At 39.9% G+C, this 19610-nt stretch overlaps 1 pseudogene; it reads left to right on the forward strand.

Moving 5' to 3' along the window:
* Positions 1 to 7578: 7578 nt before the first annotated feature.
* LOC128585548 (deubiquitinase OTUD6B-like) lies at positions 7579 to 10718 on the forward strand (annotated as a pseudogene).
* Positions 10719 to 19610: the final 8892 nt, after the last annotated feature.

Raw genomic sequence — 19610 nt, forward strand, 5'->3', positions numbered from 1 at the left:
CTGCCTCGATAGTTAAAAATGCTACTACTAATACTTTGAGTATGATAGCCAAGGATTCCAGACAAATTCTCAAAATGTTACAGAAATCATTAGATTCTTTGGCCTGACAAGTAATGGGCAATCATATTGCTCTGGACTATCTATTGACAGAACAAGGAGGAGTTTGTGCGTTTTGTCCCTTATGGGGCCCCTGTTTCCCTGCATTTCTTTTTAGTTTTTGGATAATATATTTTAAATTATCTTGTTAAATCTGTATCTTCCTGATTATAACAGGGGAATTTATAGACGGCGGCTGTCAATTCTGTTTACTGTGGACCCCTTCACTGACACTCTCCCCATGGGCATTAAACATTCTAATGACAGTACAAGGCTATACTATGCCCTTCTCAGTAGGAAGTAGTCAGGAGGACACCTATACCCCCTTTCCTAAGAGGACTTAGACTGTCCATTTTTCAGAGGAAGAAGTGTAGGGGATTTCTGAAATAAAAAGCAAGAAGCAGTCCTGAGGAAAACAAATAGTTTAAAAATTAACAGAACAAGATTCAGAGCTGACAAGCAAGAGAAAACTGGTAGTTCAACATTGGGAAGAACTTATCTATGAATGGATACAGACAGGTGGAACCAGATGGCGCCAGTATTGACCACCCCCTGCAAGAAGTAATTAAGATGTAGAGATTAAGTAAGAATGGTACAATAGAAGCTAAAATTAGATGTAACTTACAGGAGAGATAAGAAGTAAGAGTTTGTGGGAGAGGTGCTGAGCCATTTCCGCCATTTCTCTACTGTTGAGATTTGTCTTAACTTCGTAGAGCTTTTTTGTCTTTCAATAAACTCTGAGTGTCTTAATGTAGTGTGCGCCTTCTTTTGTTTCATCCTGGTTGTCCTGTCCACTCAGAAGAGAGGTTCCAATTGAGAGACTCTGGCCAGGGTCCAGAGGTCTGACCCTCTCCACCCCCGTGTGTCTTGAAGGGTGTCTGCCTGGAAGGCAGATGGTCAAGGCAGGTAGGTGGTAGCCCAATAAGGTGGCAACCAAGGGTTTTCTCTCTACTTTTTTTTTTTCTTTTACAAGAGACAGTTATCACTGTTACAGGGAGTGGTCCTAGCCAGAGGCTTATTCTGGTTCATGCTTATCTGTTTTAGTGTTTGTTGGTGGCACATCTTTCAATTCTTTAATCACCCAAGAACCAGAGGTTTAAAGTTCCACATGTTTTCCACCCAGTCATCTCCCAGTTTACAATGTGGGGAGATACTTATGTTTTTCATTCAGAAGCTTCTTTAGGATAGAAGACTTCTGATCACTTCCCCAAAAGTAAAGACATTGAAATAAAACATTTCAGGTACCCTTTCCATCTTTCATCTTTAGTAATTGCCCTGGAAGGATTTAATCTAATTGGCCCTTGTTATCAGTAGGTATGTAAGGGCCCAAGGGGCTCTTCCCTATTTCTCCCTCTTCTCTGGGACCTCTTGGGTATGAACACACTAGGTCAACTTTGTGACTTCCATTTTTATGCAGCAAGCATGCCAAAGTCTCTCTGCTAGGCCTTGGTTCTCCAGACTCAAGCTTCTCTTCATACCAAACCTAGGGTAAGGCAGAGCTTCACAAATGCTAAAGTATTATTTGGGGACGGAGGTACAAATTCTCAACACATTCTCTGGGGTACACAAACAATACTTTGGCATTTAGCTAAGTACTTTGTGCATATATTCAATTGGCCAAAATCCTGGAAGGGAAGACAATGCCCACCCTGTGGGGTAGGCATTATTCTGTTTACCAATATCTGGTTTTCTAACTCTTGAGCCTGCTCTTCTTCTGCCATGGGAGAATGTGTTGCTATGGAGATATTGTAATATCAAAGCAGTCTGTCATAGAAGATAGTTACTCTTGAGAATTGCCTAGATCCACACCAGATTGTGTGCAAGATAGAAATTATTATGTTCCAAGATTTTGTGATTGTTACTAACACATAATCTAGTGACTAAGAAACCTGATGGTGCTATGTTGCTTGAATCCATTCTTCTGATTTTTCTGGAATGTCTTTATGTCACTTTTTAAAGTTGTCATTTGTAATAAGGTTGATGTTGTGCTTTAACTCATTCTGAATGGTGTTAGTTTTATTTTGTGGTTGTCATTACAGTGGAAAAATACAGCCCATGTTTATTATTTATTTATTTATTTATTGTTTCAGAATATTACCGGGTACATCTGCTTTCATTATACAAATTGATTGTGTAGTTTGAGTCAGTGGTGGTTCAGTTGTCTCTCTTGGCAGCTGTAAGGAGGAGAAAGGGAGAAAACGCATCTGAAAAGGTTTTAGCCCCACTGTCTATGGAATCCCTGGTGTGGTGAATCTACCAAAAAAGGGAAAAAGCCATTTCTGTGAGCCCTGGCTCACTTGTCTCTTGGCAGCCATGGGTAGGCAGGGGAAGAGGAGGAAAAGAGTCTGAATGGAAGAAAAAATTCACTCTTATCATCTCTGTCCCTCTCTCCAGAAGACAGCCTACCCAGAATGTCTAGGCTATGGGGGTCACACAGATTCCCTGGAACCCACCAAGCCCCCGTGGCTCCTGTGGTCTAGACTGGAGTAGGGAAATGTTTGTGTGGGATCAAGTAAGACAAAAACTGAGGGTCTGAAGCCCCCTAGGGAGGACAAGGGTGCATGGAGGGTGGAGAACCAATATGGCATCTGCTGTCTTGTCCGGGGTCTGTGGTGACAGGAAGTGACCCTAAGGGCACTAGCAGCTCCTTAGGAAGTGTTGAGTTTACTGGCGGCAACAGCTTTGGGACTTATGAGGGTAGAAGAGCTCTCCAGCATCTCAGAAGCCCAATGACTGTCTACCAGAGATGTGGAGTAAGGAGAAATAAACTGCTCCACCTACCCTTCTCACTGGACTCTGCTGATGTCTCGTTTCTCATGTTCTGCTCTGTATTGTAGCAACCCAGAAACTGAGCCGCAACAGAGGACTAGGGGTTCCTCCTTAAGTGGGAACCTTACCCAACCACCCAGGGTCTGGCAGACAAAGGGAGAGAAGGGCTGTGACAATCACACACACACACACACGCACACACACACACACAATGTTCTGACCCGTGAGAGATGACACTATACCAGCCTCTCTGAAGGCAAATGGGGGCCATATCGAGTCCAGGACTCAGGGTTCTTTATTTAGGAAATTTGGGACGCGTTTTTTACAGGCAAAAAGTGAAAAGGTAACAGTCCATGCTTCAGTTAAACAGGCAGTTCTTTGTTTAGGGAAGAAAGTTTCCAGACTGAAGGACAGGTGAGTACTAACCTACAAATCAAAGAATACTTTGGGGGAACTATAACAAAAAGAGGTTACAGCCTTCAAGTCAAAGTGCTTGTGCTGCTTGGTATCTACAGAGGCAACCCGTCAATTACTTTCTAGTTTTATTTATATTCTTATCTCTGAGCTATTGATCTCTAACTAGACATTTCCCAGACTGCTTTCTTATCTACTCTGCTGGACATTCTAACTCCCTCCCCTGTCCCCAGCACAGGTGTACATTGCAATGGGGAAACTGAAACTCAGGGCCATCACCTGCTCAAGATTTCAGAGGGAAATGCCAGTCTACCCTAACTTTCACCCACACTGTACATTCTTCTTGTGGAATCTCTGATAGGTTCTGGCACTATTCCCTTGGAATTACACCCAATATAAGTTTGTTTGTCTGTTTATTTTTACTTTTTCATATGAAACTTTTCCTTCTTTCAAAGATGATCTGGTTGCTGATGTCTCTGCTCATTTGATGATAGCCCATCTTTAGTCACAGTATTAACTTTATGTTAGGGCTTAATGTATCAGCAACTTCTGACTTTTGCGTGTGAGTATAAGGTTATGTTGCTGTGTGTTTCCTTTCTGTCTTAGAAGTGATATTTTATTTTATTTTTCGCATTGATTTATTCATGTGTTATTTCTGAAGAGACTTAGAATGTATATAATCAATCTAAATGCTATTAGTGACTGCCTTAAGCATTTCAAATACTTTTTAAATACTTTTTTGCTTTTTAAAGACAGGATCTTGCTCTGTCACCTAGGCACAAAGCACAGTCATATCTCAGAGTAGTCTCAAACTCCTTGACTGAAGGAATCCTCTTGGCTCAGCCTTTGAAGTAGCAAGGGCTACCAATATCCCCCACTGCTCTACTATTTTTTAAAAATTTTTTGTAGAGACAGAGTCTTGCTAACTCTTGGCCTCAACTGATCCTCCTGCCCCAGCCCTCCAAAGTGCTAGGATTACAGGCATGAGCCATATCAGCTGGCCAGAATTTCAAGGACTTTTAACAAGTCCTTAAATTATTTATTTATTTATTTATTTGGAAACAGAGTCTCACCATGTTGCCCTTGCTAGAGTGCTGTGACATCACAGCTCACAGCAACCTCAAGTTCTTGGGCTTAAGCAATTCTCTTGCTTTAGCCTTCCAAGTAGCTGGGACTATAGGTGGCTGCCACAATGCCTGGCTATTTTTTAAATTGCAGTTGTCTTTGTTGTTTAGCTGGCCTGGTCCGAGTTCAAACCCATCAGCCTCAGTGCATGTGACTGGCACCATAACCACTGTGCTACAGGTGCTGAGCCAAGGCCTTAAATTTTTCATAAAAATGACACATACTTATTTTAGACATTTGAGATGATATAATTATACAAATAATTTTAAAAGGCCTCAAATGCCCTTCTAAGAAATACTGTCATTAATACTTCACCATTACCCTCTGCATAAGCTTTAGTAGGAAGGTAATAAAAACAGGGCTGATATCTGCCAGCACACATGAACACTCATCCAACTGCTTTAAGTGAGTGTCTGCTCTGAGCCGTCAGTCACTATGCCATATTGGATGCTAAACATTTTGAATATCATTGCTGAACACCACCACCACCACCTATGATAACATCTAGCATGCACTCAGAAATAATTAGGTGTTTAGTTGCAGTCTAACTCTTTCACATGCATTAACTTATATAATTCTTCCAAAAACTATGCAAGGTAGGCATTCCTTGTTTTCATCTATGGGTATGAAAACCAAAGGACAAAAAAAATGATGTTAGAGCACAGGACTAACATGACATCCATAAACATGCAGATGTGCAGATACCTTTTTTGTGCCCTTTGCCATCACTTGTAAAACCACAGATTAGTTTTACCCCTTTTGAACTTCATATTTATAACATATTTTGTATTGCAGTATTTTGCATTCCCATTAGCAATGTATGGGGGTTTCTGGACAATACTTGTTACTATCTTTTTGATTATCCTTTGGGTGTCAGATTATTTCAATGCAGCTTTAATATCCATTTTCCCAATGATTAAGGATGTTGAGCATCTGTTCATTTTGTCTTCTTTTGAGAAATGTCCATTCAGATCCTTAGCCATTGTTTTATTTGTTATTTGTTTGGTTTGTATTTATTTATTTATTTATATTGCTATAGATTTTTCTGAGTTCTTATATATTTGGGGCATGAACCCTTATCAGAGATATGTCTAGCAAATATTTCCTCCCATTCTGCAAATTGACGTTTTACTCTGTTAATTGTTTTCTTTGCTGGGCAGAAGATTTTTAGTTTGATGCAATTCGTTCATCTATTTTTGTTTTTGTTCCCAGTGCTTTTGGTGTGATGTCAAAAAAAAAAAAAAATCATTGCAAAAACCAAATAAGCTTTTCTCCTATGTTTTCTGCTAGAAGTTTTATGACTTCAAGTCTTACATTTAGCATCCATTCATGGTTCACATTCTCAATAAAATAGGTATAGAAGAAACACCTCAAAACAATAGTTTTTCATGATGTTGCTTTAAACATTTTTTTATTCATATTTAACATTTGTCCATATTTTGGGGGTATGTGTGATGTTTTGATACATGTATGCAATGTGCAATGATTAATTAGGATAGCTGAGATAACTATCAGCTTAAACATTTAATTTTTCTCTGTATTGAGAACATTCCAATTCTTCTCTCCTAGCTATTTTGAAGTATAAAATAAATTATTATTTACTATAGTCTCTCATATGGTTTGGGTGTTTGGCCTCTCCAAATCTCATGTTGAAATTTCATCCCTGGCGTTGAAGGTAGAGCCTGGTGGGAGGTGCTTTGATCATGGGGGCGATCCCTCATTAATGGCTTGGTGCCTATCCCCTGATAATGAATGAGTTCTTGTTTTATTAGTTCTCATGAGAGCTGGTTGTTTAACAGAGCCTGGCCCCACTTCTTCTCTCTTGCTCCTTCTATCACCGTGACTTTTATGATGCAGTCATAATTTATATATGATTTGGCAATGGATTGGGAAATATGTTAAAATCATTAGACTTGAGATAACATCAAACACTGAACACTGACGTGGCTGAGAAAGCAAGCAAGACTATTTAGCATTTAGTCAAGTACCTGAGACCTATGCTTGAAGCCATATTTAATGACCGAGAGGGTAAGAAAGAGGAAAGTTAACATACTATTCTCATAATATAGAATAACACCCAAACATTTGTGATTTTCTCTAGGTCATAGAATGGCTTTCTTCCTTTAAAGAAATATGCTAAATAGGGACTTTTCATAGGCAAAGCCAGTCGCAGGGGTCCTCAAACTTTTTAAAGAGGGGGCCAGTTCACTGTCCCTCAGACCGTTGGAGGGCCGGACTATACGTTTAAAAAAAAACTATGAACAAATTCCTACGCACACTGCAGGTATCTTATTTTGAAGTAAAAAAACAAAATGGGAACAAATACAATCACACTGCCGCATGTGGCCTGCGGGCTGTAGTTTGAGGACCCCTGGCAGGGTAGTTTCCCTTTTTGCTGCTTTGTGCTGTATTTTTACTTCCTATCTGAGGATATATCTTCCTATCTGAGGATATACCTCAGGTGGGGTGGAGGAAAATTTGCCCTTTTCCCTGTAGGTTCACTGAAAGATCAACTCCCAAGACAGATTAATAAGAGAAACATTCATTTCTAAATGATTAATGTTTCACTAGCCCATAGGTGTCGGTTCCAGCTCAGTTGTGAGAGGAGCTCACTTAAGATCACATTTAGTTGAGTGCTTTGTCACTGCATACTGCATGTGCCACTTGTCTGTCTACAAGTTCCCATCCACATTCTCTTCTAAGGATTCAATATAGCTGGGTGAGCAGGAGCAAGGCCTGAGGAGACAAAGACACGGCTCTCACACAGGAGGACCAAGACTGAGCTCTAACCCACTGTGAAGAGGTAAAGTAACTCCTCAGAGACTCTGTGGTGGTACATGGAGAAGGCAAAGGCTGTGCGTGTGGGTTTGGGAGCAGGGAGAGAAGCTGATTGAAGAAGAGTCATTCCTCTGTCTGTTCTCCATTTTTAGTCCTCAGTCGTCTCACTTTACACTGGTTTTTGTTCTTGCAAAGCACATTTTATAAGACTACTTTGTCTTTGATTTTGTGTAAATGTTTTCTGCTAACTAAATGCTTCTCCCATAACCACAAGATAAGGAAAATCTAGAATCTAGAATCTAGCATCAGAAGCCTATTTCCTTTTTGGTTACTAGAGAGTCCCTCGTCTCATGACCTGTTCAACCTGCTGAATATTTGTCACCTCTTCTTTCCACCATGATGGGAAGCCTTTTGTTTGACCACATCAGGGACTGGTATGAGCACAGAAGCCACTTCAATATTCAGTTCATGACGTACGAGGAGATGAAGAAGGTGAGAGGAGCTCGCGTTTGAGATCGGATCTAAGCTCTGACCCAGCCTGGGCTAAGGCTTATGCAGCTCATGCCCACAACACCCACAGAACAATCTGGAACTTGAGATCTAAGACTAAGTTTCACATGAGACATTCTTTTGTATCACTGTTGTATGTTGTTTCCAAGGTTGTCGTTTACAATTAATAACATAAAATTACTTTTTTAAAAAAAGTGTAAGTGTGTAAGAAATTCTCTGTACATGGACCAGTGTTTGTAAATTAAAAAAAAGTTAAATAGACAAGAAAACATCTGTATTTGATTAGGGATAATCCAGCCCCCAGTAACAGTCAAATAGAAGCAATTTAAAATACAAGAACACTTTTGCTTGCTAACTGAAATCCAGAGGAGGCTGTCCTGAGGTTGGGCATGACAGCTCAGGGATGTCATGAATGTCTCCAGCATTTCCCACCTCCCCACTTCATCCCACTTGCTGTGTCAGTGAGGTCTCTCATGATTGTAGGATGGTCATCAGGGCTCCAAACTTATGTCCTCCTGGGAAGCACCTAAGGTAGGAAGAGAGGGACTGGACCAAAAAGGGCTCTGCTCCCACCTTCTCTCCAGAAGGCAAATCAATCTCAGACGCCTCTATTTGACTCTCTCTTTCTGTTTCAATGACCAAAATAGGGTCCGATGTGTGGGTCCATGTGGCAAGTTGCAGCCCTCCTTCCAGGGAGGGAAACAGGCCCTTCTCTCTCCAGGCCTGTTTCCACCAAGCTCTAAGGATGCCAAGTTTCTGTCTTTTCTGGGGCCTCATAGCCCAGGCATGCCTTACAACTGCACTACTGTGGCCTGTTTCCTTGTGCTCAGACTGCGTATCGCCAGTTTTGTCTCCTTAGGAAATTCATGTTTTTCCTTCAACACCCAGAATAAATTTCTCTTCTTTATAATAATTTTGTTTAATTTCTGTTTCACAAAAATTGTCCTAGATCCTTGGACTCAACTACCAGCTCTGATTTCTGTCTTATTCCTGTGTTCACTTGCACCATTACTTGGGACAATGCTTGAGAGTAGTAGAAACTTTGCTAAATACACACAGAGAAAATGAAAGAAAATGAACAATTAACAGAATTAAGATCTCAAACAGCAAAGTATTTACCAATAAGGAATGAGAAAGTCACACGGCACTTTCTAGCTTCAAATCTATAAGCAGCAAAGCACCTGTATTTTTCACTCCCCTAATGATCTTTAGCCATGACATTTGCATATATCTCCTTTCTTATAATTTGCCTAGTTTACCACATTGGGATTTAATTCAGGATCTCAGTAGTTCTGTGTTAAAACTTTGCAAAAGTCTGGAGAAAGATATCAATGGGTAGACTGTGGATGGTGTGGTGAGACAGGTCACATTTGAGAACATGATGGGTGACCCACTGGCAAATTAAGAAAACATGCTAAACAGACAGTCTGGCTTAAAAAGAAGAGGAGGTCATTTCCTTTGCAAAGGTAAAGTTCAACACTGAAGCAATGCACACTTGTTTTGGACTATGGTGTTCTGGACTTGTTTGAATTGTGGTGCAGATGGATGGAAGTGTAGCCTCCTGTTGGAATTTCAAACCATGCTCCCTCCTTGACCCTCTTCCCTTTCCTAGTCAGTTTCTTTTCTGTGATTTCTTCTTGGGGGTCTCCATGAGACAACATTATCTGGTTCCTAAAGATAATAAGATACTCATCTATGTGATGCGTACATTAAATCACAAAGCCTTCTATATAGCCTCTGAGAATCTACCTATATACTGTTCCTGCCTGCCACCAAATGAACATTCACTTATGGTTAGATGCTTTCCCCTCCTGAATAAGACCACAGTGTCTGACAGTGAAATACTGACAAGCCTATTGGTCACCACTGGCCACACTTATATCTCCATGATTTATCCTGAACCTCTGAATGTGGCAAATCAACAACGCACAGTGGCTCTTCTTTTGTTATTGTCATGTACTGTTACTTGTCTTTTATTAAACCACAATCCAATCTCACTTTAAAAAGTTTATAAGTGCAGTTTGCCTTCAGCTCATGTGCTGAGCTACCTAGTCATCATGGAGGCTGACTTGACCAAAGTCAGCTGGTGAGAAGGCATTGTAAAGAGAAGAAGATGCAAGCCTAAATTTGGGGTACTAAGAATGCTGTTCCCAACAATGACAAAAGAGGAGGAAGCAACTCATTGAAGATGTTGCTTAGTTGGAAAAAGAAATGTAGCAGAAATATAGTGAGGAACTGGAGCTATTGAAGCTGAATTCTAAAGAGAATAAGATAGATTCTGTTGTCCTTAACTTGAGAATCAGCCACCTCGGATATCCAAAGAACAAAAGAAATGGGGGGGGGGGGAATAGCTGTATTAGTAAAGGAGTGAGAAGAAAGGATAGCTGAAGTTGAAATTGAGAACTCACCTGGAGCCAGACATGTAGAAAGTGAAAAACTTGATCAAATACTAGCAACTAGACAGTTGGAAGTTAAACAGATTCCATCTAATGGCCACCGTATATATAGAGCCCTTGAAGATCAACTGAAAGAACAGGGTCGCACTCTGACTGTGCTTGTCTTAAGAAGTCGAACTGCTGAATATGTGCAAAGCCATGCGGCAGACTTTCTGCCATTTTAAAAAAACTCCATATACTGGAGACATATATAAGCCAGAAGAGTTTGGAAAGTACTGTGGTGATAATTGTCAACACAGCGGCATGGGGAAGTCAGCTTGAGCTAAGACCTCTGTCTCTCACATTTTACAAACACCAATAGAGATAATACAGGCAGACTCTCCTGCTATTGTAGTTGGTGAAGGATATTTAAAAAAAAACATTAGGACGGCGCCTGTGGCTCAAAGAAGTAGGGCGCAGGCCCCGTATGCCAGAGGTGGTGGGTTCAAACCCAGCCCCAGGCAAAAACAGCAAAAACAAACAAACAAACAAAAATTAGTATTTATTTATATGAGACATGCATATGGCTTAGGAGAACATTATAATTCTGTTGTCCAGTTGGTAAACACAGCTACTGGAAACTACAGGTAGTCTACAAAATGTTACACAATTATGTTTTAGCACAGTGTGCCAACCTAAGTATTTCTAGCATTCTGAATGCTACTGAAAGATACTACTACCTTAAATCAGAGCTTTAATGGCAAAGCTACTTGCTAGTAGGTTTTTTAGAAATATATCAAAGATGAACTTTAACCAGTAACCTTTTAGTGGAATTTAAAAAACTTGTAAACCCATAGTAGAAAACTACATTCACAGACCAAGATGATATCCTATTTGTTGATTTTTTTTTATTTATGTTGGATCTTGAATATTCTGTTCTGTATTAGGATACCTTTTAAATGTTTTTAATTTTTCTTACTTGTTACTTAAAGCTTCCAGAGAAACCAATTCAATGTAATTTTTCTTGAAGTGACTGAGTCTCTTGGTCATTGCAATAATGTATTGAAAGCACATGTAGTGAGAATAAGGTGGAGTTAGTCAGGCTAGGGCCAACAGGACACAGCAGGTTTGGTCAGTTTAAGTCTTTTTTTTTTTAATTTTTTTTTTTATTGTTAAATCATAGCTGTGTACATTAGTGCAATCGCCTGTACCCATTCTAAGATGGACCACAGATGTGGCCCCACCCATTACCCTCCCTCCACCAAAACCTCCCCCCTCCCTTCCCCTTCCTTGGCCCTTTCCCCATAGTCTTTGCTATAGTTGGGTTACACTCATCATGTGAAAGCTATAATTTAGCTTCATAGTAGGGCTGAGTACATTGGATACTTTTTCTTCCATTCCTGAGATACGTTGCTAAGAAGAATATGTTCCAGCTCCATCCATGTAAACATGAAAGAGGTAAAGTCTCCATCTTTCTTTAAGGCTGCATAGTATTCCATGGTATACATGTACCACCATTTGCTAGTCCATTCGTGGGTCAATGGGCACTTGGGCTTCTTCCATGACTTAGCAATTATGAATTGGGCTGCAATAAACATTCTGGTACAGATGTCTTTGTTATACTGTGACTTTTGGTCTTCTGGATATAAACCCAGTAAAGGAATTATAGGATCGAATGGCAGGTCTATTTTTAGGTCTCTAAGTATTCTCCAAACATCCTTCCAGAAGGAATGTATTAGTGGGCATTCCCACCAGCAGTGTAGAAGTGTGCCCTTTCCTCCACATCCATGCCAACATTTCTGGTTTTGGGATTTTGTTATGTGGGCTACTCTTACTGGGGTTAGGTGATATCTCAGAGTAGTTTTGATTTGCATTTCTCTGATGATTAAGGATGATGAGCTTTTTTTCATGTGTTTGTGGATTTTGCGTGTCTTCTTTAGAGAAGTTTCTCTTTAAGTCCCTTGCCCACCCTGAAATGGGGTCACGTTTCTTTTCTTGCTAATAAATTTGAGTTCTCTGTGGATTCTGGTTATTAGACCTTTATCGGAAGTATAACCTGCAAATATTTTCTCCCATTCTGAGGGCTGTCTGCTTGCTTTACTTACTATGTTCTTGGCTGTGCAGAAGCTTTTTAGTTTGATCAGGTCCCAGTAGTGTATTTTTGATACTGCTTCAATTGCCTGGGGAGTCCTCCTCATAAAATATTCACCCAGGCCGATTCCTTCAAGAGTTTTCCCTGCACTTTCTTCAAGTATTTTTATAGTTTCATGTCTTAAGTTTAAATCTTTTATCCAGTGAGAGTATACCTTAGTTAATGGTGAAAGGTGTGGGTCCAGTTTCAATCTTATACAGGTTGCCAGCCAGTTTACCTAGCACCATTTGTTAAATAGGGAATCTTTTCCCCACTGAATGCTTTTAATTGGCTTGTCAAAGATCAAATAATGGTAAGTAGCTGGATCCATCTCTTGGTTCTCTATTCTGTTCCAGACATCTACTTCTCTGCTTTTGTACCAGTACCGTGCTGTTTTGATCACTATGGATTTATAGTACAGTCTCAGGTCTGGTAGCATGATTCCTCCTGCTTTGTTTTTATTGCTGAGTAATGTTTTGGCTATTCGAGGTTTTTTTCTGATTCCATATAAAACGAAGTATTATTTTTTCAAGATCTTTAAAGTATGACAATGGAGCTTTAATAGGAATTGCATTAAAATTATATATTGCTTTGGGCAGTATGGACATTTTAACAATGTTGATTCTTCCCAGCCATGAGCACAGTATGGTTTTCCACCTGTTAACATCTTCGGCTATTTCTTTTCTTAGAGTTTCATAGTTCTCTTTGTAGAGATCTTTCATGTCCTTTGTTAGGTATACTCCCAAGTATTTCATCTTCTTTGGCACTACTGTGAAAGGAATAGACTCCTTGACTGTTTGTTCGGCTTGGTTATTGTTGGTATATATAAAGGCTACAGATTTATGGGTGTTGATTTTGTAGCCTGAGACATTGCTATATTCCTTGATCACTTCTAAAAGTTTTGTAGTAGAATCCCTAGTGTTTTCCAGATACACAATCATATCATCTGCAAAGAGTGAAAGTTTGATCTCTTCTGACCCTATGTGGATACCCGTGATCACCTTTTCTTCCCTAATTGCAATGGCTAAAACTTCCATTACAATGTTAAAGAGCAATGGAGACAATGGGCAACCTTGCCTGGTTCCTGATCTAAGTGGAAATGATTTCAATTTAACCCCATTCAATACAATACTGGCTTGTGGGTTTGCTGTAGATGGCCTCTATTAGTTTAAGAAATGTCCCTTCTATACCAATTTTCTTAAGTGTTCTGATCATGAAGGGATGCTGGATATTATCAAAAACTTTTTCTGCATTAATTGAAAGAATCATATGGTCCTCATTTTTAAGTTTGTTTATGTGTTGAATTACATTTATAGATTTACGTATATTGAACCAGCCTTGAGACCCTGGGATAAATCCGACTTGGTCATGGTGTATAATTTTTTTGATGTGTTGTTGGATTCTGTTTGTTAGGATCTTGTTGAGTATTTTAGCATCTATATTCATTAGTGATATTGGTCTATAATTTTCTTTTCTTGTTGGATCTTTCCCTGATTTGGAGATCAAGGTGATGTTTGCTTCGTAGAATGTGTGGGTTATATTCCTTCTTTTTCTATATTTTGGAAGAGGTTTAGTAGTATAGGTACTAGTTCTTCTTTAAATGTTTGGTAGAATTCTGACATAAAGCCATCTGGTCCTTTTTAGGGAGATTTTGTATAGTTGATGCTATTTCAGAACTTGATATAGGCCTGTTCAACATTTCTACTTCATTCTGGCTAAGTCTTGGTAGGTGGCGTGCTTCCAGGTATTGGTCAATTTCTTTCAGATTTTCATATTTGTGAGAGTAGAGTTTCTTGTAGTATTTGTTAAGGATTTTTTGAATTTCTGAGGGGTCTGTTGTTATTTCATCATTACCATTTCTGATTGATGAAATTAGAGATTTTACTCTTTTTTTCCTGGTTAGGTTGGTCAAAGATTTATCTATTTTATTGATCTTTTCAAAAAACCAACTTTTGGATTTATTGATCTGTTGTATAATTCTTTTGTTTTCAATTTCATTTAATTCTGCTCTGATTTTGGTTATTTCTTTTCTTCTGCTGCGTTTGGGGTTGAAGTGTTATTCTTTCTCCAGTTGCTTGAGATGTTCCATTAAGTTATTCATTTCCTCTCTTTCCATTTTCTTGAGGAAGGCTTGCAGTGCTATAAATTTCCCTCTTAGGACTGCCTTTGCAGTATCCCAGAGGTTCTGGTAATTTGTGTCTTGATTGTTGTTTTGTTCCAAAAATTTGGTGATTTCCTTCTTAATCTCTTCTATAACCCATCTATCCTTCAGCATGAGGTTGTTTAGCTTCCATGTTTTTGTATGGGTATGCAGGTTCCTGTTGTTATTTAGTTCAACTTTTATTCCATGATGGTCTGAGAAAGTGCAAGGAATAATTTCTATTTTTTTAAATTTGCTAAGGTTAGATTTGTGGCCTAGGATGTGGTCGATTTTGGAGTATGTTCTGTGGGCTGATAAGAAGAATGTGTATTCAGTTTTGTTGGGATGAAATGTTCTGTAGATGTCTGTTAAGTCCAGATGTTGAATGGTTGAGTTTAAATCTAAAATTTCTTTGCTTAGCTTCTTTTTGGAGGATCTATCCAGGACTGCTAAAGGGGTGTTAAAATCTCCAAGTACTATGGAAGTGGAGGAAATCGAGTTGGTCATGACTGTTAGAATTTCTCTTATAAATTGAGGTGGATTGTGGTTGGGTGCATAAATATTAATAATTGAGATCTCATCATATTGAGTATTACCTTTAACAAATATGAAGTGTCCATCCTTATCCTTAATTATTTTGGTTGGTTTAAAGCCTATTGCGTCTGTGAACAGGATTGCAACACCTGCTTTTTTCTGCTTTCCATTTGCCTGGAATATAGATGACCATTCCTTCACCTTGAGTCTATATCTGTCTTTTAATGTAAGATTCAATTCTTGGATGCAGCAGATATCTGGCTTGAGTTTTTGTATCCTGTCAGCCAACCTATGCCTTTTTAGAGGACAATTTAAATCATTCACATTAATTGAGAGTATTGATAAGCCTTTCAAGAGACCGGTGGACGTTTTTAATCCTTTTGTGACTGTGGAAGTTGGAATTTGATCAAAAATTTTTTGGGTTTGGTTTACTTTTGTGGTGGAGAATTATGCTGGTCTTTATGGAGGATAGGTCTAAGAATGTCCTGGAGAGCTGGTTTAGTTGTGGCAAATTTCTTCAACGTGTGAATGTCGTTGAAGTATTTATTTTCTCCATCATAAATGAAGCTCAGTTTAGCTGGGTACAGGATCCTGGGTTGAAAGTTATTTTGTTTTAGGAGATTAAAAGTCGATGACCATCCTCTTCTAGCTTGAAAGGTTTCAGCAGAGAGATCTGCAGTTATTCTGATATTCTTCCCCTTGTAGGTAATGGTTTTCTTTTGTCTGGCTGCTTTCAGAATTTTCTCCTTCATATTAACTTTAGTGAAATTGATTATGATGTGTCTGGGGGATGTCTTATTCGGGTTGAGTCATGCTGGAGTTCTGAAACTGTCTGCTATCTGAATTTCGGAATCTTTTGGCATGTCTGGAAAGTTCTCCTTCATAATCTCATAGAGAAGAGACTCTGTGCCTTGTGAAGCCACTTCGTCACTTTCAGGGATCCGTATAAGACGAATATTGGTTTTCTTCAAATTATCCGAGAGCTCTCTGAGAGAGTGGTCTGTTTTGCTCTCCATTTCTCTTCTTCTTTGAGGGTTTGGGAGCGTTCAAAAGCTTTGTCTTCAATGTCAGAAATCCTTTCTTCTGCTTGCTCCATTCTGTTACTGAGGGATTCTACTGTGTTTCTCAGATCTTTGAGGGCTTCAACTTCTTGTCTCAATGTGTCAAAATCTTTGGTCATTTGGTCTTTGAATCCGTTGAATTCTTGAGATAACTTTCGGAATTCTAATTCGATCTTATTTGCTATCCAGATCCTGAATTCAATTTCTGACATCTCAGCTATTTGTTTGTGCATGGGGTCTTGTGCTGTTTCTGCCCCATTGATCCTTGGGGGAGTTGATCTGCTCTGATTATTTATATTGCCAGGGTTTTTCTGTTGATTTCACCTCATGATTGTTTTTCACTGTTGCCTCTGGCCGTCCTCAGAGTTGGGGAGGTGTCTCTCCAAGATTAGACCCCAGCGGGATCACTCTGTTGTTGCTGGATCTTTGTAGGGAGTGACCCTGTGAAGTTCCTCTGGGGCTGCTCTAGCTAGGGAGTTCTGGTTGTGGAAGCAGCTCCGGGGTGTGACACACCTGGACCCAGCAACAGGGCTGGGCGTTGTGTGCACGGTTCTGGGAGTGTCAGGTGCCCAGTGACTTTGGCACAGAGAGCCGAAGCCTCCAGCAGTCTCTGGCCAGGAGAAGAGCTCTGCACAGAGGCAGGGAGGGATCCAAAGGGCATGCAGCTACCAGAGTCCCTGTCCAGATGAATGGGCTAGTGTGGAAGCTGGGAGGACACAGGAGGGAGGATGCAGGGTTGCGTGGCTCCCGCAGTTCCTGGTGAGGGAATGTGGAGGCCCAGTGGATGCGGGTCACCGGTTGGGGGGTTGCTGCACAGCTCTTATGGAGGTCTGGGGGGTGCCAAGCCCAGGAGTTTGAGGTTGCTATGAGCTGTGACATCACAGCACTCCATCCAGAGCAACAGCCCAAGGCTCCAGTGTGACAAAACCATCTCACTCTGCCCCTAAGGATTAAGACTGTAAGGCAGCTCATTTCCTGCCTTTAGGCTGCTCAGTCACCGCCTTTAGGCTGCTCAGTCACTTGGTTGCTTTGACCCACCCAATCCTTGCTCTGAGACCCTGAGGATGGAGCTTGCCGGGGCAGTTCTTTCACAATGGCTTCCTGCGCCCAGCACAGTGGCTCAGTCTGGGGCCCCAGACAATGCCCAAAGTTCTCCACACTCCTGCTCAAGCTCTCCCCAAGGCAGTTCAACTGAGTGCCAAGTCCAAGAACACCAAAACAGTTCACAGGTAAGGCCTTTCTGGTTTGCAGCCTCACTGCTACTTGTACTTACGGTTGCCAGAGTGATTAGGTCGATCGAACACACGCAACCACTTGCCAGTTTTCCACTGTTTTTGTCCTCCTCTTGAGGTCCAGAAGTCCCTTTCTGGCTCCCTGAATCCTCAAAGGGATGATTATAGGCAGATCCCACCGGCCAGAGATGCCTGGAGTCTTGTCTCCCCAGACTCGCTGTGCTCAGTTGCAGGGAAGCTGTTACTTGGTCGCCATCTTTAATCTCTATCAGCAGTTTAAGTCTTAAGTGACCTTTACCTCCTGTCTCCCATTCTGATTGTTTGGTAAATTTGGCTCCCACCCTAAAGATTCCCATCCTGAGTAGTCTAGGTATATTGTTTAACTTTTGAATTGGAAGGTTGTAATAGGTCACTGAGTTATGCTGATGATTATGTGGTCTTTGCTTTTATATATAAAACAGTAATTTTGGAAATGGAAGAACAGAACAGTCTTGGATAGTCTACTCTCACTGTTCTCCTAATCCTGGCCTCTGACAAAGTTTGGTGGACTTATCCCAGTCTTTGCATATTGGCTGATAGCGAAAGGCAGCTGCACCCTCTTTGGTAACATTTCTGGTGACCACAAAGGGACCCCTAGACTGCTCTGATAAGTGTGCTGGGGAAGCCTAGCAGTCGCATGGACAGGTGGACCTGGGGGTGCAATACTCAGATACTCCTAGCAGCACTTCCAGGAGATTTCTCCTAGGAGCCTTTGGGCTCTGAACTCATGCACCTGCCATTGCTATCCCTAAGGTCCACCTGCTTTATTCTGGTTGTGCACTGAAAACTTTAGTTCTCATCTGTTTTGTGTCTTGTTCTTCAGAAATCTGTTGTTTCTGTGTATAGTCTGTAGTTGGGGAGCTCAGGCCTCAATCCCAATGACAACCCATTGGGGTGTGTTCTGTCTGATTGGTCTCAGTGTATGGGTATCTGCCTATCACTGAAAAGCAATGAAAGTTTATTGTAACACAGCAGGGCCGATATATCATCTTGACTCTAGAGAAAAATGGCTTTTGAATGGATCCTTCAATTATCATAATGATGTTACATTGCTTAAAATAACAAGTCTAGTTAAAATACTTAGGTTTGTTTTTTCTTGGTAGAATTTATGAGTTTAAAAGCAGTAATTAAAACTACATTTATATAACTAATTTATAGAGTATAAAAATGGTTAACAGAAAAATAACTTAAAATCATAACTAGGTAAACTGTAAAGATAAATAAATTAGGTAATTAAAATATTAGTAGTCTAAATAAAAATATATGTTTAAAATCTGGTTATATATAAATTCTGCTTCTGTCTGTATATCTGTGTGTCTGTATATGTCATGTGCCTGTGGTATTTTGCTATCAAAATATTCAAAAGATCTCCAATTAATTGGCTTTGAAAAAGAAAGAAAATGTAAGTGCTTACATCAAGTATTTTATCAGGAAACAGAAAATAACTCAAATGCCTTGTTGTTCAGGTGACTTTGGTATTCTTCGATAATAAAACCAGATTTCAAACTATTATCAAAGTTCACATGTTTAAGGATTATAGAACTGCCACCTCTATAATATTTTTAAATTTAATGGAATTGACTATGAGCTTATATTCTTGATTTTGAGCCTCTGAATTCTGAGGTCAAATAAGTGGCTGTGGTTAGGCCTAGGGACATGTTCTACTTGCCTAGGACACCAGCTACAAGACACAGTCTAGTCCACATGGCCCCTGCCCTGCTCTAGCTTTGCCCCCTGGATTTTCTGGGAAAAACTGAACACTCCAGTCTTCCTGCTTTCTGTCTAAGACACAGATAGGTTCTGTCCTTTGCAGCCATCTTTGATACCACATGGCCATGTGAGGCTTAAAAGGACAAGGAAAGACATTAGGAAGAGTGCCTATGTTGTGATTTCAGAACACTTTTCAGTAACTTTAAACCTTAAAGTCATGTTATGTTTCATAAAATGTCTGAGTTATTTGTAAAATATAATACTTCAGCTGTTTAAATTGTTTGGGAAACTGGGTCTTTATCAAAGAATAAGATTTTTGCCTTTTAAATGCTCTAATGATCAGTTTGATTGGGTAAATATTTAACTTCAAAGTAAACTGTGATCCTGGTTTTGTGTAAACTGGCTGGGGGGAGGGTAAAGAAAGATTAAACATAATGGTAAATAACATTGCGTAAGAAAAGATCTTGTGTGATAAATTTTGTTCTGAAAGAGAACGACTGGTTATTTAAGAAAATTAAAAGAAAAGGCAAAACAGAAAGTTTAGCATGTTTTTGATTATCTGTGCAGGTTGACTAGAACTCATAAAAGGAAATTTGTGAAAAATTTTTCATGTGATCTAGTTGGGTGTGTTTTATAAAATTAAGTTAACTGTTTCCCTTTAATTTAAAAATCACACTACAGGAAGCTCTTTGGTTT

Source organism: Nycticebus coucang, chromosome 5 (genome assembly GCF_027406575.1).
Source record: "Nycticebus coucang isolate mNycCou1 chromosome 5, mNycCou1.pri, whole genome shotgun sequence".
NCBI lineage: Eukaryota > Metazoa > Chordata > Mammalia > Primates > Lorisidae > Nycticebus > Nycticebus coucang.